The sequence below is a fragment of the Anser anser genome (assembly GCF_964211835.1).
Source record: "Anser anser genome assembly, chromosome: 4".
NCBI classification, from domain to species: domain Eukaryota; kingdom Metazoa; phylum Chordata; class Aves; order Anseriformes; family Anatidae; genus Anser; species Anser anser.
Window position 1 is genome coordinate 57,713,983 of NC_139724.1, and position 27,096 is coordinate 57,741,078.

General features: G+C 34.3%; 1 protein-coding gene and 1 long non-coding RNA gene across 9 annotated transcripts in view; one reads left to right on the forward strand and one right to left on the reverse strand.

The window, feature by feature from the left end:
- The window catches only part of PCDH7 (protocadherin 7), a 280,035-nt gene that overhangs the window by 229,073 nt on the left and 23,866 nt on the right, over positions 1 to 27,096 (reverse strand). The gene's annotated exons all lie outside the window — the stretch shown is intronic.
- LOC310898362 overlaps positions 1 to 27,096 on the forward strand; it is a 61,474-nt gene that overhangs the window by 14,687 nt on the left and 19,691 nt on the right. For 4 of the 7 annotated variants that reach the window (XR_014583229.1, XR_014583230.1, XR_014583231.1 and 1 more), the window contains exon 3: positions 646 to 26,104. This is a non-coding gene — a long non-coding RNA (uncharacterized lncRNA). The remainder of the gene's footprint in view (positions 1 to 645; positions 26,105 to 27,096) is intronic. The other 3 variants (XR_014583233.1, XR_014583234.1, XR_014583235.1) reach the window with 3 other exon arrangements.

A 27,096-nucleotide genomic window follows, 5' to 3' on the forward strand; every position in this document is an offset into this window, starting at 1 on the left:
ATAATCAAGTCATAAATCAATGCAAGAGGAAAGACAGAAAAGTAAAAATACAACATTCAGTAAACAGTAAATTGTCTGACACATAGTAGACCAAGTGATGAATTTTATTTTATTTTTTTAATCAAAAAATGCAATACAGTATGTCCTCACAAATTCAAATGAGCATGGAGGTCTCAGTGGGTGTATTTATATTACCTGCTGATTTGGTACAAAGAAGAAGAATGACAGTGGGATTTGCTGTTTGTCTTTACATTGCATCTTTACCAGCAATTAAGTCTGTACCACTCGCCAATCCTAGGCATATATTATGCAGGCAAAGAGATCAAATTGACAGAGGATCTAGCTACTGCATGGCAAATGCTACAAACCACCTGACACCCTGGCAACAATGCTGGAAGGAACCTGCTTCAAAAGGATCAGTGGTGCACTAAAACGTGTACAGCAGGACTCCAAATATAGACTCAAAGAAAATTCACAGCTATAAGAAAACCCTTCCTGTGCTCTATATCAGTGGTATAGTTGCATCCATAGACAAACTCATCCTGCTATTCTAATGACTGATAGAAAAATAAGAAAATACTTTTTTTTTTCCTTCTCCAAATTTCTGTTAAATGAGCTACTGTTTTCCTCACTTTTCTATTGCAGCTGAAGAATCTTGCTGATTTCCCAGAAACTGATACTGCTGTTTCTTTCCTCTTCCCATTTTCCAGTGTGGAAATGCACATACAGTAAAATGAGTTAAATGAAGACTTGAAAGTCCCTACCTCAGTTTTTATAAGCAAGGAGCCTCACTAATCCAGTGCATAATACAGAAATACATGTCTGGAAGCTTCTTCTTAAATTCACCATCAAGTTTCTGTTTATCATAGGCATAATCTCATGTATTTCCTTGATAGATTACAATTTTCTTGCATGAATATTTCAGTGGGAAATCTGTTCCAGAAATTCATTGCTACAGTATTTGAAAATTACTCTACCAACCAACCCAAATTTATTCAGTGGTATTTATATCTGTTTCTTTTTTTTCCTTGCATATTCATTTCTATTCCAAAGTGAACTTTTAGTATTAGTGACATGTATTTTCTATTACATGTAATTATTTTTTATCAAACAAGTGGGAGGCCACACTTTTACAGTAAGAGTATAGAGTATAACGTATGCTTTACAGCCATAACATACTGCTACAAACTTAGAATGATTAACTTCTGCAAGCAACTTTTGTCGTTAAATTTTTTTGTCAGTCATGTTGTTCACTTAGCATTGAATGAGTCTGTAAATATGTTATGATTGCAGTACATGTTATATATTGATCTGATCGATGTGTGTGTATTACTAAAACTGTGAGACTTTACAAGTTTCTGCAACATTCAATGTGTCTTAAATGAAGCTGAAAGACACAACATGCTCGGTTTTGCCCACTACAGCAAATACCAGATAAAAATATATCTTGATAGATTTCCTGTTACATTTCACAAGATGTTTCTAACCTATTTTTAAACTTCTTTTACACACAGCTTCATTTTCAGTTTGTGACAGAAAGCAAAACAGGATATGGGGAACTACAGGAAATATATTTAGTATATTTCCTTAGAATATACGTGTTGGATGAGGAATACAAATTTGGGTTGAAATTCTAATTCTCATACTCTTACACAAAATGAAATTGATCAGTAAATATTCATAAAAAATCTTTATTTGCAGTAGCATTTGTACAGTATTTGCTGAATCATTAAAGGCCATATACAGGGTAAAAAGATACTCAATAAAAGATACAAACAGATTAAAAACTTTTTGCTTGTTTGTTTTCTGAAGAGGAAATTAATAAGGAATGCTACATAAGATCATAAACAGATGCAGAGTATTTAGCCGTCAGAATTTCTTTAATAGATATATCCTACTTTCATGTAAGAAAATCTATTAATACTCCTGGTTATGAAAGTTAAAAAAAATAAATAGTTAAATCAACTTAAAAGGATAAGACATATAGATATAGTACACAGTTTAACATGACTGTGTTCTCATTTAACTCTGCTTAAACAAAATTGGCATATCCTTAACTACTTCACATCAGTTGGGTCTAGTTTTGCAACATCGTTGTAGCTACTACTGACTCCTTGCATGCCAGGTAAATTAAGTCCATCAAAACTAAATATGCCATTTTGTATCAATAACAGAAAAATAAACTAATTATCATTTAAACACATCACTACAAGTATAACATTGATAAAATAACATATATCATTCATTATCTTTACAAACCCTCTGGTTTATTGATGTCCTGCTAACAGTAGGCCTGGGAAAGCATTTTGAACATTTAGGCCTTCTCTGGAGAATCCCACCACTTACTAGCATTAGGATACTAGGATTATTGTTTCCTATGTTCTGTTCACAGTCACACTTTACTGTAATATGGAGTGACGTATCAACTGCTCTTCATGGTAAGCACTGGAGGCCTACTGACTCACAGAGACATTGGTTAGAGATGGAAGAATGACTGGTGTCTATGCCCTTTCCCTGAAAAGAATTCATTCATACCCACAAACCAGTAGCTTAGAAATAAAATAAAAATAAAAAATCACATATGCTTAACTGTTTCACAATCGATTCCTTCTAAAAAACACAAAACGTTGTAAATCAATCATAAACATACATCTACTACCAGTAATAATGAAAATTAAAATATAAATTCTCCCATTTATTAACTGTATCAATCACTCTAGCACAAACATTATAATAATAAAAATGTTGCATTTTTAACGCTGTTTACTGCAATGCTATGCAATTCCTGGAGCAGAGAACTTTCTTCATTGCAAGCCAGTATAATGACATTATTGTTCTCTTTTCAATTTATGTGCACTGACTTATTTCTAGTAAGCAGTGTTCAGAAATATAATCTGATAATATTTTTGAAGGCAACGAGTATAGTAACATAGGATTAATCTACCTTAAAAGTCTCAATAATGCAAACCGATATATGGTTTGCATATTACTTCCATAATACATTTATTAAAATTCTGACATGTTAGCCTATTGAACAAATAAATTAATACAGCCTTATAAGAAGGACTATACCAATAAAAATCTTATGTACTTAAGTTATATTTTGCTATCTTAAGCCAGCAGTCCGGACTTTCTTGAAAACTGGATAATACTGCCATGTCAAGGAAAAAAAAAAAAACAACAGGCTTACAGAAAAACAGAACAGCAAGTACTGATATCCTTAGAAGCCTGTGATGCTGCAAACATCACACTGAGAGGTTTGGGCTGCTCTTTAAACAGCTTACAGAACATAGTTTGATCTTGGCGTAGATAACGCTACTAATAGTTTAATCCAGTGGTAAGAAACCAGACCATGAAAAGCCTGGCACACAGTTTTATTGTTGTTGTTTCTTTTCATTTTCTCCTCTTCTTAGGAGTGCAGGAACATACTAAAAGGAAAAATCCATACAATTCTTTTTCTAAACCGATGAAACCCCACTTCAAATCTAGTAGGATATTTTTACATCATTTCATATATCCACAGGGTTGAAATCTATTTTTTTTCTTTCATTTTTTTAGCCTAAATATATATGTGGTATATTAATTCCTATTATATCAGCATAGCTCTCCGGTATTTTTTGCTAGTATTTATTCCCACTATGTTTATGAAGAGCAATGAAATCTCTTCTCACCAGTTATTTTCTTAAGGCTCTGTCTGAGGCTCATGTAGCAGTGACTTAAAACCAGATGGCAGGAATAGTTACCACCTTCATCCATCTGCTCCGCCCCTCTGACGGGCTTTAGAGCCTTCAGGGCAGGGTTATTTGATATGTCTATGAATGAGTTCATGTGCTATTGCAGGCTTCAGCTGGGCGTATTAAACTAAAACAATTCCAGTTTTGGTTTACCCTAATATACCAGCCAGTGGTTCACACAGTGAGTCAAAGGAGGCTCAGGTATTTATGCCTTGAGGATAGTAACATCTTCTGCCATCCAATTTTAGCCTGCCACAGCATGTCTCTTAGAGCCTTAAGTCTGAATGAGCAAAGCCCTTTCAGTCATCTCTTGCACAGCTAACTCTATATCCCATAGTTATTAAACAGTTCTTTCTGAATCTGAGTCTACGCTTAATTCTGCCTGAATATGTCTGACCAGAATAATATAACAATCTTTCAAATAAAGCCTCATGTACACATCCTCGAGTGATATGAATATTCTCTCACAGCAGCACACAACTCGCTGCAGCCTTATGTTGTGGTAGCAAATTTGCCTGTCACATTGGTGCTCATAACCATTGTAACTAATTCACCAAATTCCCATCTGATTACTTCTTAACTGAATTTACAGATTATTGTTCTTGCTTGTTTTTTGTTTGTTTTTTATTGCTACAGTCTAAATTTTTTTCCAGTTGTTCAACTAGCATAGTCTAATCCTCCCCCAGACTCATGATGGTTGCATTTCTTTCATTATCACGTTTCATTATTACACTTGCATTCTCTGCACCAGAGTGAAACTATAAGGCAAAATCATTCTTAAGTCTGATGCTTGACTTGAACTTTCCCTCTTTTTATAATGCTTACCTTTGCAACAACACCCGTTGTCACCTCATTTTAGTGAATCTCTCACATATTTTGTAATTCCTTTAGTAATCCCCATCTTCCTTAGATGAACAAATCATTTTCCAAGTGGCAAAGTATGAACTGCTTGCTGAAGTCCACAGAGACGAGATTACTAAATCTTCTTTTTCTAGGAAACGGGTTATCTTTTCAAGGGAAGGTATCAGATTGGCTTACATGAACCCCTTTCAGTAAAGCCATTTTTGATTTCCATCTTAGCCCATCTTTTTTTTTTCCCTTTATGTCAGCAACTTCATTTCTCATATAAAATCTGCTCTACTGTTTGATAAAAAAAAAAATGAGGTCATATTTTTATACCTTCATCCATTCTTCTTTGTCTTCCCCGCTACTTAAATATAAATAGTATATTTGCTATTCTCCAACAAAACAGCATTTTTTGCCCTACCAGGTTTGTTTACAAGAGGACCTGGAATGCCTTTTTCTGTGTCACTCAGAATTCAATGATGCTTATCTGTTCCTGCTTGAATTACATACATGAGACTCCAAGTTTTGTTTCTATCTCAGATTGACTTTCAGCTTTTGCCTCTAAAGTATATTACTGACTTTGTTTAAAATAAAAACGAAGTGTTAATTTAATTTCTTTATCACATCTACATTATCTTTTACCTCTAAAGGTAATAACTGTTCAACTTCTTTTTTCCTGCTATCTTTTGGTTAATATAACTAAACAAGAGTTATTGTATCTCAAAGACATATATATGAGAAATTTTTCCATCTCTAATTACCAACTTTTATCCTATGTCAGTAGCACTAAAACCCTTCTCTATACCTACTACCAAAGAGTAGGTAGGTGTTGAAGAGAATAAACCACATGTATTGAACAGGGAATGTACTTTTCCAAGTCCCAGAGTTAATCTGCTTAAAGGCAAAATGTCTGTGTTCTCTACTACTGATCCTTTGTTCACTTCAGACACTATTACACTTACTTATAGTTTCCTAGAGTCATCACACTAAGAAAGAAAATAAAAATTGGTAAGACTTCTGTGTCTAACGTATACAAAAACTGAGATGAAAAACAAATACATGTATTATAAAATGCAGTTTTATTTTTAAATATATTAACTGCTCTTTATCTTAAGAAAGACTTTTTAAATCACTGCCTGATTTATAACCTGCATGGACTGGTATCTGTCAATTCAATTTTTTGCTTGCTAAGGTCTTCATTTGAACTGCAAGGTGAAAGAAGACTTCTAGAGTAGTGATTTGAGAGAGAGAAGCATTATTCGTGGAATTAAATGCTTTATAGATTCATGTAAAATAGACTGTTATGATGTGGCAGAAATAGCAAGCTGATACATTTATTGCTTACTCTGCAAAGTGATGTATTATTTTTCATCTCATGGGTACAATAGACTTCACAGATGGCATCACACTTCAGCCATTTGGAGCCACTGGGCCAGTAATCCCTGTTCAACGTGGACCCACCTGGGGTACAAAGGGCTTCAGGGGTTTCTCTTGCCCTTACTTCCGTGGGGAAAACAAGAGCTTGACTCAAGAGGAGAATAAATGCAATAATGCTGTGTGGAGCAGGAATTCCGTTGGAGCAGCAGGAGACCTGCTTCCTGGGTGGATAAAACTCCAACCATCAGGCAGCAAAGAGGATTATGCCAAAGGCACAGTACGGCTCCAAATGTAGAGTCTCACAGAGAGGCCAAAATTAAACAAAAATGTTATGGAAAGAAGTGTGAGAAAAAGATATAAGGCAAAGAGGAGAAAAAGGGGGGATGTTGTAGTAAAAATAATAATAAATTAAAAAAAAAAAAAAAAAAAAGGAAACAAGACAAAGTTCACTAAGAAAATATGCCAGAAGGCAAAATTAAGCATTGCTATCACTGATTTGAAAATTCCAGTGTTTAGAAGAGAAGGAACAGTCTGTACCTTTAATATGGGCATAAGCTAAATATACAATTTGAACAGATCACAGAAAGCATGGATGTAAAACACAGTCTCATGAAATGAAAGTATTTAAGATGGGTGTTCTTCAGTAGACCAAAACTGACATTAGGTTTCCTGAATCCCTCTTCCATGTAACTCCAAGTTGAAGTCAAAAGGCTTGTAAGGTTTTTTAATTCTCAGTTTTCAATTCTTTAAAAACTTAAATATATGTATATTTTAATTCTCATACATTTATCTGAATACTCTCCTATGTTAGCATCATAATGATGAGCTAAGCTAATAAAGAATAAAGTGATCCTTAGTTACTATGTTATATACTTGCAAAATACTATTTGTTATACTGACAGCACAAAACTGTTTGAATTGTCAACTGTTCACTTTCTTAAAACTAAGTTCAAAACACTTTTTTTGTATATATAGCTTCTCTTTCAAAGAATTATAAATTCCATACCTCTAGATAAGTTGCAACTTTCGAAGTCCTTTATCAGTGAGCAGTATGGTGTATTAACAAATAAGAGCTTATTTCATAGTGTCTTATGAACACAGTGTGGTAGATTGGTTTAATTAAAGTCTGCCAAACTATCATAAGGATTTTGCACTCTGCAAATAATTGCTTTTTCTTCTCTATTCACTTTTTGTTAATGGAAATAGAGCAAGTTGTTTTTATCTTTTATATATTATGATGTAAAGGAAAAAAAAGGAAACAAAAACGAAAAGTTAATGAAGTGACCTTTCATTCCTTGGACATCCTTTTACATTAAACCTAAATTGATCACAAATCATCTAGACTTTCCAGTAGTTATATATATGAAACTATGTCGTGTGTCCAAACAAGACTATGATACTACAACACTGAACACTACACAGATCTTAAACGAACTGATCAGTGGAATGCAATGAAAGTTGCATTCAAATATTTCTGAGATCAGCTAAATTACCTCACGTTGAACTGCAATCTGTTGATCCAAACATATTTTGCACGCTTACAGATATTAGGTGAACACTAATCCTTTTGCTCATATATTCCTCACCACAAATGTATTTTTGCAAATTTGGTACATGGGAATAGGCAGTGAACATGGGAATAGGCAATGCTGTTTTGAGCATTTTTGATCAAAAAGGATTTTTTTCAGTTAAATAGAAAAAGGATTATTTTAGGACCAAATATCAGTTTATCTCCACTTCTTTCATACTAAATTACATCTAATGTGCAGTGTGTGCATATTGTAGAAACACTTTATCAATTTAAGTTACAGAAACATCACATAGTCTACTTTCCCACAGCTGCTCATACCCAGCACACCATCAGTTGTAATATTCATTAGTAAGACATCTTAGAACTGCTGCCACATATCTTGATGGGCGCAGGAGGTATGGGGGGTGGGGATGGACAGACAGACAGATGATGACACAAATAAAAAATATTTTTTCTAATTTCAGAATAAGTTTCTAGAGACTCATGTACACTGATGAAATTACGATTAGCCTGACTGTCAAGTGGAGTATAGCAACCCAGTTTGATAGGTGACAATTCTAGATTTGTAGGGTTTTCTATTTCAAATATATTCATTTTACAAATGAGAGTCTTCTCTTTTTCTTCAAATAGCAAGAGTGCTAAGGTGATTTCATCTCAAAAATTAAATAACCTTTTTTTCTGATACTTTTTCAATAGTTTTTTTCCTTCTAATGTGAGTCTTTCTTCTGTAGTCAGAATACCCACAAACAGAAAACATTGTGGAAAAAAATCATTTTTTTAAATATATCTTTCTGTATTTAGCTATCACACACTGATGCAGCGAAATGTTGAAACACAGCCAGCGTGCATTATAAAAGGAATTAAAAAGGAATGCCCAAATATCATTTTATCACATTCTTCCATAAGCAAACAATACAGAAATACCAGCTTTGTAAACTAGATAGAAGCTTGCTGCAAATACACAGAAACTGCTAGCTATTGTGTAGTTATTCCATGACTCTCGGTATTTCCACTTAGCAGGTGACAATTTCTTCTTCTTTCCATATAAGAAGTGCAACAGTAAAACCCTGCTTAAAGCTGTCTATTCACAAAATATTTGGGGAAAATAAGTATAGCTCCTCAGCACTTGAAAGAAGCTACTTTTAGAGTTGAAGTTTTTCAGTTACAGGCTTCTTCATTATTTTCAACGCTGTGAGATGGTTTAGTTTCTCCAAGAAAATGAGAGACATTTGGAGTCCTTCTTTTCCTTAAAGTTTCCATGCTGTGTGTCAGAAAAATAAAATATCGAGTGGTTGCTATCAAACTTTTGGCTCCCCTATAACCAAACACATATGGTATAGGTCCATGAAAAAAATCTCTGCTTTTTAGAAAGGAAAATACTTAAGCCCTTCCTTTGTATCAGGCAGGAACTTGAAAAGCAAGGTTGCAGATTTTTTGCTTGGGACTGCTGAATTTAAAATAATGCAAATACATTTCAGGATACTGCAGAGGAGACTAAAAGGAAGAAAAATATCTATGACAGGTTTTAGTATAACAAAGTAGTTAAGATCTCTTTGGTATAGATTACCAGATAAGACTGATTCATTGCAGAACATGAGGAAAAAGACAGTGAGAGGAACAGTGGCCTCTCTTTGCCTGTATCTGTACAAGCTGTGGGTTCCACAGTGAGATAGCTTTTACTTGGTGGATCATGCAATCATAGAATAGCCTGAGCTGGAAGGGACCCACAAGGATCATGGAGTCCAACTCCTGGCTCCACACAGGACCACCCCAAAATCAGACCATATGTCTGAGAGCATTGTCTAAATGCTTCTTGAACTCCAGCAGGCTTGGCACTATGACCACCTCCCTGGGGATCCTGTACCAGTGCCCAACCACCTCTCAGTGGGGTACACCCTAAACAGAACTTTAATTCTCAATTATTTCTCAGTTATTAACCTTTCTGAGTATACTGCACTTCTATTAAGAGGAACAGGTATTTTATCATCAGTGATTACATCTGCTCAAGTAGGTAGAGTTATGTTCAATAAGCTCTCTCCCCCTCCTCCTTTTAAGGTTGGTCTTTTAAATATATATATATATATCTTTGACTATGCATGTTAAAATTTAAGATTGAAACAAGGAGGCCAGGTCGCCTGGCTCTTGGGCCACAGCATCAGGAACCCATGAAACTGAGAGGGGGTAAATTAAATGTCACCAAAATATGCCTTATTTCAACTTTCCTGACTGCTGATTTCAGGCAGAAGAGAACTGTCTTCTTTGAACGGTGAACAGATATTGGAATAAAGAAATATGGTTACAAAATATATTCTAAAAAAATCCATGGTTTACATTAGGAGGTTTTGACTATGTTAATAATTGGTAAGGAGCTATTAACACCCTTCTAAAGACATGGATGTCATGCCTAAAATCAGCACAGCTATCTTGTTATTTAATTAAAAACAAACAAGCAAATGAAATATTGTCAAATGTTCAGAAAACCTGATCTGACCAAAATATTCTTCTGATTTTATTCCTAAAATATCACTGGTGTTACTGAAGTTAATTTGAATGCAAGACAAAATAGACTAATTTCTAAGCAACAAACTAACTGTGAAGAATATAAAAGATAGTTTCAGTCTCGTTGTACCAGACTTTACTTAGGTATGTACTTATGATCCAAGATTGATCAGAGATAACAATTAAATCAGGAGAATTATGGTCCACACAGGGTGTTTTACATTTACTAATTCTTCTTTGTGCTTCTAAAGAAAAAGAAAAAGAGGGAAAAAAAAAACTAAACTAAAAAGAAGTGCATCTTCAAGTGCATACATTTAGATATACTTGATTTACTCAATTTGTTTTAAGTTGAAGACTGAAAAGAAATCTTTGACAAAACTGTCATCTTTAAAATATGGTGATATTTCATTTTCCTCCTTCTGCACTACTTAGATTGCCTGGAACTGAAATACTTCCACCAGCCACTGTGACCAATTTTTCAGAGCTGTCACTTCCTAGCAAATCTGCTTAAGCAAAATACTTATGTTGTTAGAAAACAGAGAAAACATATAATATAGAATTCTTTCTATACTCCTTCACAGGATGACTTATATTCAAGCACACAAAACAGCAAGTATATGTTAAAATCTGAAAGTTGAGTTCTGACTCATTTAAATCCATAAATCTGGGACTCCCTCAACTAGTTTACGAAGATGGCTAGAATCAGCACACATTTTTTTGACTTAGCTGGGTTTTTTTCATTTTTTTTTTTCTGTACAATAATTATAATCAACACAATACAGTCAAACAATAATCAAAATTCTGTTTTAATAGGAACCACTTTAGGTCATTAAAACTAAAGAGAACACTTCAATTGAACAACAGTAAAATGGAAGATAATAATTTCTAACCCTCTATAGTCCACAGGTTTGGTTGGTATACTCTTTATGTCATCACTTGATGCCCTGTAAAGCAAGAGCAGTTTTACACTTATGGACCTTTTGCCTGCTATATGAAGGAAAGAGAAAAGGCATTAAGTGAAATGCAAAAAAAACCCTGTATGCTGAAATGGATTACACTGAAAAAAGCTAAAATCTTTACCTTGGATACAGATTACTCTTTGTAGAAAGAAAAAAAAATGTATAAAGCAAAATATTACTTTTTAGAGCTAATTTTAAATTCTGGATGTCAAGACTTTTTACAGACAACATACTGCAGGATGGTTTTGGTTCTAAGAGGTCAATAAATATTCTTTTTCATTTCATGATTTTTTGCTAAGATTTTAATTTAATTTCTGCATGATTATACAAAATCTTTGAAGTTTACACATGAGGAATTATGTAAGACTACAGTTACTTCCACTGCTTTAGAAAGCCTGTCATGTTCCAGGGAAGTCAGTGCTTCTTACTGTGTACAATTCAAATCCCAATTCTCTGATGGCCCGTTAACACCAAATATGTCACCCTTTAACACCGCAGAATCAATACACTGGAATGTCATGGTACCCTGATGGGCCACAAAGCCTCTGTATACATTTATTAGACAAAGATTTTATATTACTTCAGAGAAGAAATGTGTCAAGTTAAAATCAATTTCAAGTTTCTTACTAAGCAGGAAATAGTCTTAGATAAATAAAAGATTTTTTTTTTCAAGTTACATTCAGTCAACCATAGGAACTAAGCAAAGAAGGTCAAAGTCATTTAGACATGTGCATACTGTTATAAATTTTTTTCAAGCTATTCTTTTTTTTTTTTTTTTTTTTGGTCAGCTCTTTCTTACCAAGATCATCACCCACCGGGGCCTTGTTGAGAAGAAAAGGATAGGAAAGGAAAGGATAAGAAAAATACAAATATAAACTAACATAAATATGATAGTATAATCAAACAATAATGTCCCAAAGCCTAGGTACAAAAAGCTTTTCTAATGGTTACTTCAGCTGTTTTCTCACAGGACCATTTAAGTATTGGGACAACTAAAAGGAAGACCAGAACAATTTCATACATTTTTAAAATGCATGTATAGCACACTCAAAGAAGTCAAGATGAAGTTTTTGACCTTTCTGGCGACACTGAGAAGTTGCAGACCAGATAAAACCATCAGTATTTTCTCATAATTAATTCTTCAAAAATATTTTTAGAATCCAAGACAAGAAGCAGTATTGCTCACTTGCCTTGTGTGGGGATGGAACAACCAATACCGCCCAATCCAAGTTCCACTGTATGTTTAACAGATAAAACAAGCAAACACCCCAACAACTCTGAGCTTCTGTTCAGCTAACATAGTAAATGTTAAGTCTATTTGTCTTTTTTTTTTTTTTAATCTTGCATATCTTCAAGACCTCATCAAGAAAAAGGCATCAATACATAAAATTTAGCATCTGATTTTGACTACGCTAATTCTTGCAGAACCAAACAAGATGATGTTATACAAAACTGTTTGCTGCCTGCAAGAGAACTAGTCCACATACAACTTCTGTAAATACTGAACTGATAATCAGATGTATCCTAGAGAGAAACAAACAAAAATAAGTTTTTCTGTAAAAACTAAAAATGTTCCAAACATATATAGGCTTGGTTGTTTTCTAGAATAGGAAAGTTCCCTGTTACTGTCGTCACAGTATTTGTAATCACAAAGAATAAAAACTCTTATGAATTTCAGAGATAAACCTTCATGTTCTCTTAAACAGGTTCAGATTTTAATTTGTAACTAACCGATATTCAATTCTTCTGAATGTTTTTTTTTCTTTTTTCTTTTTTTTGTTATTGTTACTGTTATTGGGGTTTTTTTTTTGAGTGCTATTTAAACCATCTAACGTAATCATTTTCTTGTGTGACAGCAAACATGCTATTTTCCAAGCTACTATCCTCAATACTCTGCCATAATGCACAGCACATGTTATGTCTCATCATAAAAGCTTTAAAATATTTTGCTAAACTCTTCTCACCCTGCTCATACAAATAGTCTTGCTGAATTAAATGGAAGTGCTGATGTTGTAATTTCTACCATATTGCCAAAAGCTAAACAATGCAGTTTAGCAGCTTATGGCATAGACTTCAAAAATCTTTTGCAAGCCTGTATTAGACATTCCCAAAGGAATAATGAACGAGATCACATAAAAGTTGTCATCAGTTCAAAATCTTGACACACCATTAATTGAAATTGTGTAAGAAATGTGTAAGTTAAAGTTGCTATGTGAGTTATCAAACTAATAACCTAATATATAAATGACATATCTAGTTTCCTAATTTATTTTTTTGTGTCTTTCAAGAGCTTTCTACATGTGGGATTATGTATATAGGAAATTATAAAGAAGAGAAGCTAGTTTCTTCTCAATAGAAGTGATACCTTTAACAATGAAAACAAAGAATTCATTGTATTCAAAGGAAGAAAAAGATATAATACGTTTCCATTAAGGCACACTACTTAAATCCATAAAATAAATGTTTACAAATATATAAAAAAAATAGTATTCTCTCCATTCAAAGGCAAATGGACAACATATTCCAGCATTTATCTAAATAAGTGATAAGTCAAAATTCAGACTAGATTGCTCTGAAGTTCAGTTTTGTATTAATTGACTACAGTACCTTTTAGTGCATAGCAAATTATTGCTGAAGAAATGTTATTCAACACTTTTCAAAAATGTGACTCTTAAATATATTAGGGAATAAAGATGTAAGCATTGAAGTTACTCTAACCTCTTGCAGAGAAAAATTGCATGTAAAACCTTTAACATGACCTGTGTTTTTAAGGTAGCAGCACAGCTCTGTTTCTCAAATACCAGTGAAATCCACGTTTTTTCCACTTTTTTATTTCAACTAAAATATGCAGCATAACATATTTATCTCTACATTTAAATACTGAGATAGAATAATTTTGTAGAAACCTGTCAATGCAACTCCTTTGTAACAGAACCTAAATTGAGGGGATTATTAGCAGGACTTTCCTTTAATACATTAGTGAATTTATCAATGAAAAAAAAAAAAGAAAACTGTCTCAAAAAAGGCAATGTTGCCACTTAACTCTGTGAAATAAATGCATTCTATCTCAGAAACTGTTTTCGTACATGCCGCGTTCTTTTTTTCTCTCAATCAATGGCACCCAGAACAAGTAAAGAAAAAGAAAGAGGGAAAGAAGAGCTGAATATTGTTTTTATCATGCTGCAATACAAACTGAAAATTTCAAACCATCTTGCCAATGTCCTTCTGAATAGTGAGTGTTAGCTGTAACTAGTCACACAAATTGCATGCAGGGTGGGTGGAAGAAAAAAAAAAAAAAACAACAGGGAAGACTCCTGAGAATATCAATATCCACATTTTGCCCCTTGTGAAGCCTTCAGCACTCAAGATTTTCATTATTGCTACTTCCCCTGGATGCTCTAATATTTTCTATGACGTCTCTTACCAACTCACTAGTGTCTCTCAGCAGACGTTGCTGTGCAGTTCTGTCTCAGGAGAGCTAGGATACTTTTGTCAATTAGAAATAAGCAAGTTGTTTAATTAACACACCCTTTTCATTAATGGTTTAACCCAAAGCTGACAAAAAATCTTGGTTGCTAACCACGAACAAAGAAAGGAGTACTAATTAACATCCTGACGTTTCTAAAGAGATAGCTTCTTTCAGCACCCAAGGGATTCTTTGAACTCCTCACAGAACCTCCAATACCTTCCAAGAGCACTTGGAATTTTATAGCTGTCCCACTCAGAGGAAAAAAAAAAAAAAGACTAACAAAAAAACAACAACAAAACACACAAAGTCTAAAAATTTTGGACACTTTTCCTGTTTTAAATTTAAATTTGCATAAAAACAAGTTTATAAAATCTTCAGACTAAAACAATTTTTTTTTTTGACTTTGACAACATACTCGAACACATTCTTCGAATCAAGGCTGGAAAACTGTTTCCAGTTCCAATTTGAATTCATCACATCTGGGTGGTCATATAGCATCTAACTAAATGCTTGTAGTCCAATTCAAAGTGATAAGCAAGCCATTGTGATCTAATCACAGAATCGTCTAGGTTGGAAGAGACCTCCAAGATCATCTAGTCCAACCTCTGTCCTAACACTGACAAGTCCTACACTAAACCATATCACTAAGGGCTACATCTAAACGTCTTTTAAAGACCTCCAGGGATGGCGACTCAACCACCTCCCTGGGCAGCCCATTCCAATGCCTAACAACCCTTTCAGTAAACAAGTTCTTCCTAATATCCAACCTAAACCTCCCCTGGCGCAACTTTAGCCCATTCCCCCTCGTCCTGTCACCAGGCACGTGGGAGAATAGACCAACCCCCACCTCGCTACAGCCTCCTTTAAGGTACCTAGAGAGAGCGATGAGGTAATGAGTATGATCTACATACTAGTGGTTACATAAGAGCTAAACTAATGTGGTTGGAAAGATGAAAACTGATTCCTTATACTATGCTCTGGTTACCTATCAGAGAGGCACACAGAAAGGTCTGTTCTATTGCCACAAACATCCTACCTTGATGTTCTCTCAGATCTTCTGTGTGCATTTTATTGTGTGTACATTGTCTTAAAATCAATTGGCCAGCTGAGAAGTAACAGGTGAGGGAATTTAACTGATGTGAGATTGAACTGAGGGTTTCTGATGCAAGACAGAGAGTAGTTTTCCCTGAGACAGCTAGCAGCGATCTTTCCTTCAGCTGTCCACCTTACTGCACCCTTACATTACTTCCACACCTGTAAGAGCAAGACTTTTTAGGAGGCAGCTGAAAACTGTTACAATATATATTAAGGCAAAAGAGCAGCAATACTTCAATACTCAGGCTGCAACTTGCACAGATCCAGTAAGTTCTGCCTGAGCAATCACATAGCCCAGCAAGTGGCAAAGGGCTAGATAGCCATGGGTAGGAAGCATCAGAAAGTCTGACATTCTAACCCACGAATGAGACCTCTAAGGTGGAGCAGGTATAAAGTAGCTGTCAACGTGTTGTGTTTGGAGGAAGCAGAAGCAGTATTACACTATTTTAGCCTCCCTTATACCCAGCTGTATTTAGTTAGCCATTTCTAAATTGGATACAGAGTCCAACAGAATGACAACAGAAGAAAACGTGACAAGATTTTGGAAACTTGTTAGAGCTAGGGTTCAAAATATCAGCCACCTGGGCTTCCTTCACCTTTCTTCCATCTAATCTTGGTAGTGTAATATTTTTTTAACCTTTTCTACTTGCTTATATACTTATTTGTAAACTAACCAGAAAACCAAGAAACCCTTTTCCCCCCTATATTTTATGAGATCAAATCTATGTACTTCGTTGTTCAGAACATGCATTCAGTTTCAGATGTCAAATTCAAGAGTTTTGTCATAATGGCAAGGAATTATTTTTTATGATTCAGTCAGATCCAAAGTTCCACAGGTACATCCATCACCACTTCACAACTAACAACAGACAAAATCCTGTGAACTACTGTCACAGAGAAATGAGAAGCAAGTAAGTCTGCATCACAAAAATTGATCTACTCTGTTTATTCAATAATGGACCAGAACTTATTTTATGAAAGAGATTTATAAATGTTTACGAAGATATAATATTTATTTAGAGTATTTTGTGAAGTTTACTTATAAATCTGTGAAAAAAATATGTAAAATACTTATGCATTCATTCTTTTCTAGGGTTAGCATTTTGAAAAACTGTTGACAATTTCTATGATAGTGTTTCAATTTAGCATTTCTAGACACAAAAATCCACCACACTCTGCTGCACACATCGGAAAAAAATATTGTTTAAGAAAACACGGTATTAACAATACTGTCAACTACATTCGATCACGGAGTATCTAGAGATCTAAAAGTATACTGAAATCCACTGATCCAAGGATTTCACAGTTTCTTGTTCCATGATTCAGTGAAAAGCATATGAATGAGCAAGCTAGAGAAGAACAAATAGAAGTGAATCAGGACAAGCTCTGGAACTCTAACAGGCAGCTGGGCTCCAGCCAGGAGTCTGCACTTGCCTCTTTTTCCTCCCAAAGAAACAGCTCCAGCATACTGAACTGCTTCTGCAGCTAACAAAAAGAAGCAGTTTTTGTATCCCCAGACTGAAAATTTAAACTAACCCAGGGTCCAATATCGCAAATTCTTTAAAATCTAATCCCTACTTCAGGCAATGTCCCAGAATCTTTTTTTTTTTAATGCTGTACAATACCATATATTAGATAGAAAATAGTCAATGTGAGAATGCGAGGTTTCCTGTAATAAAATCATCTGTCCATTGGATACACTGAGGTTGAATGGTACAGCCCTCTAGAGTAAATATTTTTTCTTCCAACCAAATATTCTTTCTTTCTAATTCTCTCACTCAAAAAACTAATATGAATCTGGTCTAGCCTGTAGGAGTTACCTTTAGAGGCACTAATCACCTACTGCTTCTCACTGATTCTAGTGAGAGTTGTCTTTATTGTGCCTGAAAAACAAACTTTTAATAGTTTGGCAGAATGCAACTTCATTTTAGAGACTACTTTTTGTTACTTGTAATTTTAATTTCTTTTCTGTTTCCTTAATGATCTGACTTCTACTTTGTTGTTATTATTTATTATTATTATTTGAGCATAAACATAAATCAGTAAATTATACCAATAAGGCAAATAACTCTTTTTCTTTGAAAGCAGCATTTCTTTTGGTCTTTGAATATCTTCTAGTGGCTGACCATTTTAATTTAACTGCTCCCACTGGTTTCCAAATATTCCATTATAATAAAAGCAGAGAGGCTGTGCAATCTAATGAAATAAAAACAAAAGTAATCCATCTAAGCACTCATATAGGCATCAGAAAAAAGTAAATAACATTGAAAATTATCATTATGAGGAAATCTTTGAGTATTTTCTTCTGAAGAAAGAAAGTGGGTGTTTTCGTGTTTCTTTTAACAAATCACAGATACCTTATGTAAATAAATAATGAAATACAAACATAAAAGCATAAGTCTATTAGCAAAAAAAAATACAAAAACAAATTAATACAGTAGTTTTGGTTTTTTGTATGTCAAACTAAAGCTGTTTTGCAAGTCACATTTTATAAATGGAACTTTAAAAAATCAAGTAAAATCAATGCAAATTTTTCTGTTGTTGAACTTAAAGTCAAAGCCAGGTTTTTCCACAGGAGATAGTTTGTTGCTCTTTTTTCAATTTCTTTTTATTTTGAAAACTAGTTTTCAAATGAATACACACATGAATTAAGACCTTATTTTGGCAAAGGGTTCAACTCAATAGCAAGCTCCTAGCAAGTAAACTAAGATGCTGATTGCATATGTAAATACCTACAATACTGAGCACTCAATACATCATTGTTCTCCTGTATCTTGAAACAGATAGACCCTTTCCCTTTGTTTCTATGAACAGCTTTGTTAAAGCCACTTCAGTCACATTATTCTACTGCTGCCATTTTCTACTTCAAAGACTTGTAAAGAATAACAAAGGTAGATAATAGAGTCAACAACAAAGCAAAAATGGTGGGGGAACAAAATAGCAGAACTCTTCCTTGTTCCCCTTTTCCCTATCAGTAAAAGTCTGAAGAGACTGTAAATTCATTAAGATACCTCCCTAAAACCAATCAAAAGTTTTTGAAAGGCAGGAAAGGAAAAATAATATATAAAATATTCTTTCTCCTCCTGAAGCAACAACAGAATGGGAAAGCTTATGGGCATAACCCATGAAAAAACTATTCATTAGTCGTTCCACTACACAATGTCAAACTAAAAGGAAAGACTTGCATTAACTGTGGTAATAGCAATGATATGTCTACCTCCACAGCAGAAGAAACTAAAATTGTTACAGCTGATTTACTCCACTCCTGCTTTTCTAATTTTAGGAAGAACAACAATACAGATGTATTTAATTAGCAAGTCCAGACAACTGGATTAACAGCTGATACACAAACAGCACTATCAGCTATCATCCACAGATGTATTCCTACTGATTTAGTATTTCAAGAAACAGAAGCTCTTAAATTACTCTATACCAAAAAAAAAAAAAGAGAGAGAGAGAGAGGGAGAGGGAGAGACAGAGAGAGAGCTTGCATTGGCAGGAAAGGATATAACTGAACAAAAATAGATTGTATAGCACTTGTAAGCATTTTGGTCTGTAGGATTGGGCCAATCTCTATGACTGCCAAACCTGCCATTAGATCAATGCTTCTCTGTCTCTGATTTACAGGTAGGCCTATGCTGCAGTGCCTGGTGTGACTGGATCATGCAGATAATAGAACCAGCTTACTTACAGCATTAACTTACTGGTGACCTAAGCTTGGTTGTGTACAGCTGCAATACCACAAAATTTAAATATTAAATATTTTCAGGATTTTTTTTTAATCCCATGCTGTTCATAATACCTAAAGCAACTTGCTATTTTGATATATTCCTAATTATGGTATGACTGCCAGATAACCTGTGCCTTCAGTATCTGGTAATGGTCTCTATGACCGGTAAGTATTTCACAGAATCATAGAATATCCTGAGTTGGAAGGGACCCACAAGGATCATCAAGTTCAACTTCTGGCTGCATATAGGACCACACAAAAATCAGACTGTGTGCCTGTGAGTGTTGTCCAAATGCTTCTTGAACTCTGGCAGGCTTGATGCCATGAGCACAATATTTCATCAGTCTTGAACAATGGAATACACTTATAGAAACTGTGGATGATACAACATTGGGAAAGGCTGTGAGCATCTGATCAAACAAGACCAGAATTCAAATGACCTTGAGAAATCAACAGAATAAACTCAGTAGCAGAAACTGCAAAATGTAGGACTGGAAAAAAAAAAAGGGGGGGGGGGGGGGGGAAGGAAAATTTCAAACAAATCTAAACCAAATAAATTAGTTTGTGTGCAGAAGTTGTTACAATGGAAGAGAATTTATTGTGGAATGACAATTAAACATGTACTAAAATGTGTAGTAAAGGGGTCAAATGCCAGGAATGCAGGAAGGAGAATGTTGGAAATGCCACAACATCACACACTGAGATAGTCATTTTGCTCTACTCAGAACTGGCTTCAGCTCAAGCAACAGAATTTGAGATACACTGATAAATCAGAGAATCCAGAGGATAGCCACTACAAGAAGTCCACGAAACATGAGTTAGCTTTCCTGATGATAGCTTATTCAAAAATATCAAAGGACTAATAACATTTCCCAAAATCTTATAAAAGGGCAATAAAGACTTTTTTTTTTTTTTTTTTCCATTTACACTAGGGACAAGTCAAAATGAAACTACCTTAGCCCTTGCTTCCACATTACCATTTCAACAGATCCAATTTAGGCAGTTACTGCCTTCCTCAAACCACACTCACTGACTTACTTGTCTCCTGCCTGCCTGCTGAATGCTCCCTAATTCTTTTTTTAAGTCCTTAGAGCGTAAAAACAAGTGGAGGTGGACTCCAGATGTGGGGAAGGCTTGAGTAGCTAGGGATGGAGGTAGACTCTTAAACAGCACAAAGAATTACAGAAAACAAAATGAAACAAACAAACAAACAAATAACAACAACAAGAACAAAACAACACCACCACAAAACTACAGTTCCACAGAAGTTGTAAAATACTAGTATGCTCTACCTAGTGAATGCTCTTTTTGAAAGTTTTTAAGAATTTAGATGCCAGATACCTATGAATTCCCTTCTAACACTACATTTTTATCCCTGTGCAGGGTCTGAAACACTAGATTGGACAAAAATATCTAGCAAGTAATGTTCTAGGCAGCAACAAACTTCCCTGTGCCTGTCAGACTCATTCTGTGTTTCTAATGCTGTGGTCAAAATAAAGTTGTAAAAGTTTTGGGTAGGAAACGTTTTGCAAGAAATATTCATTACCTTGTATTAAATTAATGGAAAAGTATAGCAAAAACTCTGAATGAAGAGGAGATATTTATTAGGGAAATCAAATGTAAAAAGCCAACAATGTTCATATTATCTGTTCCATTGGCTTCTCCCCCTTGCTCTTTTAAGGTAGCATCAATGTAAACAGAATGGATTTTTATGTCTCCTTGCTTGTGAATTCCTTTAAGTTATTGGTTTAATAGGCAAGCCTCTCATAGGTAATAATTACAGCCTGAAGGAAAACAGCCCAGCTACACAATTTTTCTTTACTACCCTTTGAATATAGATCTCCGTTTACTCTATCAGTCCTATGACTTGCAGTGATCACCAATATAGTTTTCAGCCAGCTGTTTTGTTTGGAAATCTATTACACAAACATACCAACTGTTCATAACATGCCATTTAAGAACTTGCAAAAAAAGCAGTTCTTTTCACAGTCCTCCTCTAAGCAGAACTAGACTATTACTTTTACAATTAAATTATTATGACCTAAAAGAAATATAGATTGGATTCCAAAAGCAGGCATTGCAGTCATTAGAACAATGCTACATATGCAGTCATTAAGCAAATCTCAACACTTTTAAATTTCTCAGAGCCATAAAAACAGTGACCATTTAGCACTGTACTCAGCTAAAATCAAATCACTTATTTCATTTCCTTTTTCTTCAGAAGACCAATTTTTACATCTAAATGCACTTTGAAATTCCTACTACAGGATGACAATTAAGCATTCTGCTTTAGGCTAAAAGGTATTGCCCCCTGTTCTTACCAGCTGGTTCTCCCTACTCTTTCCTGTTGGAGGTAAGAAACTCCTCACATCTGCCAGAAGAACCATATGTGAAATTACTTCTTAACCCAGTTCTGTCAAAATGGTTTAATTTAAAAATATCTATCTATTTTTGTGGTGTTTCAGCTAAACTGCAATTGCTTGTCTGAATGTGTCTTAAACACAATTTATCTTTAAATTTGTGAATTAGAAGCTTCTGTTTACAAAGACAAACAACAATAATCAATTTATGCTCTCCAAATGGTTCCCCAGGCTCTTTTAATGTTCAAGGACTGAAAGAGAGAACATCTGAAGGTAAACAAAATTTTTCTTCTCTACTAGATCAAATATTCACGTTACAAAATACCATGCTGCCTTATAAAGTTAGCTTCATCAAAGGTTGTGGAGAATATCCTGACATATTAAGATATCATCATACTGGCTGTCCAGAACACTGTACAGCATGCTTTTGTTTTTTCTTTATCATAATTCTGTATGATTGTAACATATTTCTCCAATTTTATGTGATTCAGAAACCATCAGGAACTCAGTTATAAAAGATTCTACCACAAACGTTGATATAATTTGACATTTGATGTAACTTCAGAAATACAGGTGTTTTTTGACATACCAAAGCAATTACTAGCACAGAGTACAGCAAAAAAAAATACCACTAATTAATCCAAATGAAAAAAAAAAAAGGAAAAAAAAAAAGAAAAAAAAAAGAAAGTTTGCTAAGTTTCTCTTCTGCTACAAGTACGTATATGCAGCTGTGAACAATTTTCTCTGAGTTCACTTGAATTTTCAAATAGGTGCTGATCCAGTTGGCTCTAAGGTCAACATTAAGACTTCCACTAACTTTGCAATTCAACCTACGTTACGTTATCTGAGACAGATTCACCATTTTCTATCTTGTGTTCTGCACTGCTTCATGACACAAGGTAAACAGTGTTGATGACACTCTAATCTTTTGGCTGTTGCTGAGCAAGGCTTGCACAGAGTTCAAGGTTTTTGCTTGTTGCACTCTGCCAGCAAGTAGGCTGGGGGCAAGTAAGAAACTGGGAGGTGACAATGACAGGACAGCTGACCCAAGCTAATCAAAAGGATATTCCATACCATATGATGGTACTAAAAGCTCAAGGAAAAACAGAAGGAAGGGAAGACGTTCATGGTGATAGCATTTTTCTTCCCAAGTAACCATTATGCATGATGAGACGCTATTTTCCAGGAAGTGGCTGGACATTTTCCTGCTCATGGCAATTAATGAATTAATTCCTTATTAAGCCTTGCTTATGTGCACAGCTTTTGCGTCACCTACAAAACTGTCTTTATCTCAGTCCATTTCTCATCACCTTCCTTCTACTTTCTGCCCATTGCATGGAAGAGGGGAGGGAGTGAGCAGCTGTGTGGGTGTTTGGCTGTTGGCTGATGTCAATCCGTAACAATGGCCAAAGTAATTTACTATAATTAAGGACAAATTAATGTTAAAGCTGAAAACCTCCTAGGAACACCAGAATTGCTGAAAATATACCAGTGTGTAATTCTTGCTAAAATCACTTATTTTAATCTTATGGAATTCCCAGGACAGTATTATCACATAACCTTCATTTTTTACAGGCAAAAAATACCTCAAGTTTTCAAAGAGTTTTTGTTTGTTTGTTTGTTTGTTTGTTTTAATTCAGGCCAGTAGTTCCTGTGTTGCATGAGAGTGTCATTCCTGTAGGGAGCTTGATTTTTAGTGCCTTTAATTCACAATTCTTGAAAGTAGAAAACCTCTCAGATTCCAAACAATTTGAAATAAATCAGTACATGTTTTCCAACAGAAAAAAAGAATTGTGTTACATTTGTGCTCATATCACTACTGCAGTTGCCATATGACAGCCATCTTCCCAGATGACTTATGAGTGTACAACAGTTTGACCTGTATGAAGCAGAACTGATTTCAGGACATATTCTAATGAACAATATGGAAGGCTGGTAGCTCACACACACCTGATGCATTTTCTTCAAGCACTGCCAGCCATTTTGATCAATCCCAAGCACTTGAATAGAAAAATGAATAGATACGTAAAGACTGATTGATACCAGAAGTATTTGAATAAAAGCAAACATGGGCCTTGGAATGGCACATAGTTTCACTGGCCTTTTTATGTAGATAGAATAATTCAAATTTATTGTAATGCTTTTCTGAGTTACGTACATGGTAAGTGAGGTTGAAATACCACTTTTATTCTAAGCAGCTATTTCTCGTGCAATTTTCAATTTATTTTGGGTGCTGAAACCTCTCAAACTTGGCCAGATATTTTTTTTTCCTCCTAACTATCCCTCCAGCCATCTGGGAATTATCTGTGTGAAAGAATGATATTTTTATGCTTTATTTCACTTAAAAAAATGTTTCAGTAAATCTTTCCTTAGTGATTTAAGCATGTATCAAACTGTGATATGAACAGTTGTACTATTTTGTTCACTGGTATTAGCCATTTCAGAGCTTTCATGTCTATATTAGCACATTTTAATGACTATCCCCAGAATGAAGAGGTTAACAAAACCTTTCCAGAGCTCCTACTGCTATCTCTAATGCATTTTTATTAGTTTACTGCAATGGGAAATTCCAGTCTTGCCTCAAGAAGTGAACAAGAACCTCAGAATGTTACAATGTCAAAATTTCCTGAGATTCACTCAATACCACCACTTTCTCCTGATAACTACTTAGTTACACTCTATTCAGGGAAAGCTCTTAGCAATTTGTGGTACCCATGACCATCCTGAGCTAACATATTTCCCAACAACAGGAATTTAAGTTCCTACCCAACAGCAGGGGTTCAATTTTAGTGTTAAGAGAGGGAATATTTCAATTACCATTTTTCAGCGATCTGTGGTAATAATGTCATGGGACATATTCTATTTTCACTTATCGAAATGTAAATTTAGCATAAGTTTTCCAGTGTACTTTTACATCTAGGCTGAGATGAGAATTTGAGTTCAAAATTTCATTTGTAATATTCCTACAAAGATCACTTCCAAGTGCTTAGTGGGAAATGCTGTGGGCATTATTCTTCCTATGAGATTTTGCTTAATAGTCTGGAAAGAGGGAAAGATCCCCAATTCTGTAAAGCACTGTAATCATAGTAGTAATGATGATGTCAGAGAGCATTTATGTATCAGATTTTTTTTTAACCTATTAGACTGTCAGAAAAAAATCCACTTAAAAATATACGTTTATACCACATAATATTTAGGACTTCTGGGTATTACTTCACTTTGCTTTGCATTTGTAATAGCCTGAACACAATCACAATCATATAGTTTATGAGTCATTTTTGTGTGTGTGCAAAAAATTTTCTTTGTGAATGCATAGTCACATAAAAGTCTAGTTGATATTTTAAGTATATCTATATACAGTTGTCACATACAACTTTATTTTCCACATACAAATATGTACATACATGAACATACTATTTTAATTACATAAATATAAATTTAGGATGTTTCTTCCAGTGTGCGTTTACACCTGGAAACAGCTGTGACATGTAAAAATGTAATAAAATAAAATTAAATTAAATCAAAGCCTTTTGAATGGACAGTAAAGCACTATCTATAGTAGTAAAGTAAGTGGGACCAATGCACCCATAGTGTGAAATTATTAGCACAACCTTCAGCACACCTTTGGCTGATGCCAACCAGTACTCTATGCAGTAGTGCACAGCCACAGTCAACAGCCATCACAGGAACTGTTCACAATAGGCAGCTTGAATCCAGCCAAACTATTCTGGAGAGTAAGAGAGATGTGCTAATTGATCTCACAAAGAACAGGTATGATCCTATAAATTAAAATATGCTAATTAAATCTTTTTTTTTTTGGCATAAAAATGTAAAAAAGCACAAAATAAAAAATAGTAATTCTGGAACACGTTTGTCAAAACTCTGCAACAACAGTAGCTGCCTTAACTACTTTCCTAGTACCTGTGAATAACATCAAGAAATAGAAATGTTTGCATTTTGTGTATGTACATGTGTGTATTTATGTAAAAATGTAGCCTTTTTTTTTTAAATAGTAAACTAAAATGGCAGTTCATTGGCATAAATAGAAAAAGGTCAAAGCCCCAGCACACAAGGTCAGCTTTTAAAAAAGAAATGGAAACTAGCTGCAGATATCACTGGCTTAGAGATTATTTCAAAAGAAAACAAAAGCCTCTAATTTTCTTCTACCGAGATAATATCAAAATAAAATTTTAATCTGATATTGCTGGACAGGATACTACACAGGACATGTAATGCAGATTACCCTCAAGTAGGCCTGATCAGATGATAAATGCTGAAACTGCAGTGAGTAATATACTAACTTCTCTGGCATCTTCCTGGAACATGATGACTTAGAAGGAGGCTATGCTGACATTTGTAACTTGTTATCACAGATACTGAATTGGTTATTCTCCTCTACTGGATTTTGCCTGCTGAGATTATGGGAGAAGAATGGGATACACCCGAGTACATCACAGTGAATTTCAATCACTTCTGAAAGCCAGCAGACGGATGCTTGCATAAGGTACTTAGTCCCCAATCACTTTCATAGTGGGTGTATTTATACCATTTGCCAGAATCATTCCTTCCATAGGCAGTAAGAATTTTGATGTCTAAAAATTTTAAATCATCAGAGAAACACCAAAGAACATCACTTTTCCATAGCTGCTAGAAATATAACAAATTATTTTAATGTACTGCACTGAGACAGAGCCACCAGCAACCAACGAAATGGCAGCGATCAATCAGTGTATAAAATCCACGACAAAATTTGTAGCCTGGCATTCTGACAGGCTCTGCTTCTTAAAAGCAAAACAAAATTAAATTAAAAAACAAAACAAACAAACAAACAAAAAAGGAGTGATACAAACATACCATGTCTGCTGATCATTGTATATCTGAATATTTCCTTCTATAAAATATTGTTGTATTGATGTTAGCTACAACTGTAAAAACACTTTCGAGTTCCTGCACTCTCCACTGAAATATTTCTCATGCCACTTCTTAATCTACAATCATTTAACTTCAAAGTTTACACGTCATTTCAATATTCTTCTCTAAAAAATTATATAAATAAATAAATTTAATCTTAAAAAGTTTAGAATAGAATAGGTACTTAGAACAGGTAAATCTATAAAATGATACAATAATAAATTTATATACTGTATTTGAACATATAAACATTTTTTTTCTAAAATATCTACTGCTTTAATTGAAAGATTATAGTAAAGTAAATGCAACCAACTTAATATCTATGTGCAGATGCTAAATTCCAAAAGTTCCTTAAAGTATTAGTCAATTTAAAAAAAATCCAGAGGAGCACATTTTTTAATCTTGTATTCCTTTTTTCTTTAGAGTAATTAAATAATTATAATTATTTACTTAATGGTAAATCTAATTAAGCATACTTGCTCATAATCATATTTAATATTATTATTAATTATCAATAATGGAAAAGGCATTAAAATGCAACATTGCAGAATCATAATTTTTAAAGTAAATAGTATGAATCAAACT